The sequence below is a fragment of the Hakea prostrata genome, unplaced genomic scaffold (assembly GCF_041222555.1).
Source record: "Hakea prostrata isolate BN-2017 unplaced genomic scaffold, UWA_Hpros_2 contig_91, whole genome shotgun sequence".
Lineage (NCBI taxonomy): Eukaryota > Viridiplantae > Streptophyta > Magnoliopsida > Proteales > Proteaceae > Hakea > Hakea prostrata.
The window spans coordinates 114,064-116,425 of record NW_028291210.1 but is presented as its reverse complement, the minus strand read 5'-3'; the positions used below and the strand labels follow the sequence as shown (position 1 = coordinate 116,425).

At 36.2% G+C, this 2,362-nt stretch overlaps 1 long non-coding RNA gene across 1 annotated transcript; it reads left to right on the top strand.

The window, feature by feature from the left end:
- Window positions 1-852: 852 nt before the first annotated feature.
- LOC148998935 (uncharacterized) lies at window positions 853-1,628 on the top strand. The gene is made up of 3 exons (XR_016171083.1): window positions 853-963; window positions 1,094-1,173; window positions 1,566-1,628. It is a non-coding gene; the product is annotated as an uncharacterized LOC148998935 (long non-coding RNA).
- Window positions 1,629-2,362: the final 734 nt, after the last annotated feature.

Here is a 2,362-nt window from a genome sequence, read left to right as displayed (position 1 = left end):
CCAAGATATCTTAAATGGTTGAGGATGTGAGTGGACTTTCCTAAAGAAGTACGGTGCTATGACTTAAAGCATGTCCGCCAATAGAGACCAGCATACATAGAGTTAGATTCATTCATTCATTGTTTGTCTCATATCATATTGCATTTATGAGTGTTGGAATCGCCATTTATGTTATTATGGATTTTTAACGCGCTTACCGAGTTTCTTTGAAACTCATTCCTTTATTGTACAATGTTGTTAGACTATCCTGCGAGTGTTATGACGGTCCCTATGAAGAAGCGCAAGGCGAAGAGGCATATCTCCCGGGAAGGTGATTGCTGTTACCCTTAATTCTCAAGAACGCCCCCGGGGGTTTCCCCCCCCTGGGCCCCATTGAGTGGAGGCGTCCTTGTGCTATTTATGAGATTTACACTTACAAGGATGTTGTCTATAAAGTGGAGAACAATTTAGTTACCCAATGTATTCTTGCTTGGGATTAGATTTTGTCTAGTTTATTCTTTTAGAGCTACTTTTCCTTGGGGGTGAAAGGGGGTTTTTGCTTCACTTTACTTATCCGTTTGTTCGATTATATCTATTATTCGATTCGTTATGATTCATTCTTTCTTTATTGGATCTATGATTTATCTTCCGCACTCATGTTATGATTGTTCATGATTATGTTATTGTTTATGTGGGAGGTTGATCACTCGATACCTGATCTTCGGGCTGTGGATCACACTCTCGGGTATGCCAAATAGGGTACCGGCTGGGAGGGCGTGACAAGAACTCTCGCCTGAATCCTGATGCCTCTTGATCTTCCTTCCTCTCGTTCTTCCTTCCTTCTTGTTTAGTTCTTTCTTCTACTCTGTCCGCTTTTTCTTTTCTACAAATCTCGTTCTCCATTCCTTCTTAAATCTTACCGTCTGGGTAAGGACCACGGGTAACTGGGTAACCACTTGCACATCGCCTCTCAATTTGCTGTTGGTAAGCAAGCTCAACGGTGTCGACTGTTCTGCAATTTTTATTCTCTTCTATTTAATTTGCTATTGATAAGCAAGCTCAACTGTGCTAATTGTTCTGCAATTATTTTCATTCATTATCTGTTTCCTTTCAGAATCTATCCAAGAAAGAAGTAGATGGTTGGTGGGATACAACTCGGAATGGTCTTTACTGCCTTGACAAATCCCAAGCAAGGTGTTGTTGCTCTTCACTTTAGTAGGCTTCAGTGTTTCTACGGCATTTGTATCATTAAAAAACCCAGGAGCTTATACGATCAAAAGAAGAGAGGGGTAGAATGTCAAAAAGAAAGTTAAGCATGGAATGGCCACTGTTTTGGTAAACCCCACACTCAAAATTATTTTTTTATTAATTAAAACAATGAGTGTGTAATTTTTAAACACTTTATAACGATTAATCACCTTTTCCAAAAAAGAAAAAGTAAGAATTAATTTTGTAATTTCCTTTTCATCATCAAATCAGTCACAAGGACTTGAGCCAAGGATTTTTCATAATTTTCCTCTTATCCTTAGTCATAAAAAACTTTGATTTTAGATGGACTTATTTTGATTTTCTTTGAATTGTTTTAGGTTTTGAGCTGAAGCAAAGAACCTGTGAATCCTTCAAAGCATTTCTCCCAATCTTTACCTAGGTAAGATTTCTAAATTGTTCCCTCTCCTAAATTAGGAATTTGAGTTCACTAATTAGAACCATTAGTTGTCTAATTCTCTACATAATGAACCGTTTTTCTTGTGCCACTTGTGTAATGCATTCATTTTAGTCCTTTAGGCTTTTTATGAATTATATGAACCGTTTTTCTTGTGCCACTTGTGTAATGCAAATTGAAAATTCTATTTGGGTTTTTATCATAGTGGAAGCTTTAGGTTTGATAAATGGAAGACATGATTGGCTATTGTCTTTTGTTTTCCATTTCCTTTTGGTCTTCATTATTCTATTTCTTTAACTTATATTTAGCAAACCTGTAAAGCCAATATCCTCTAAAGATTCCTAGATTATTGTCATGTCTTCCAATCTTCTTCGTGGATCGTGAGTTACTTTTGTTTTTATTCTTATTGAATATAATATTTGCTTGCAGTCACACTTTCAACATATCTTATAAAACTGACATAAATTAATTTTGTTATCAATTGATTCTTTTGTGACTTCATGTTTATTGTTCTTGCTCTTGTTTCTATTTTTTGTAAGAGTGTAAGAGGTGAATTGCCCTGTTTATCATTTTTACAGTTACTATTATCTTTGTTACTCCAACAAAATGAAAAGGGGTGTGTCTGAGATTGTTGAATCACATGATGTTTCTACTTTGAGTCCGGAACCTTCTCAGATTGAAAGACCTGTTGAGCAATCTAATAGCCAACAAGTAAAGACC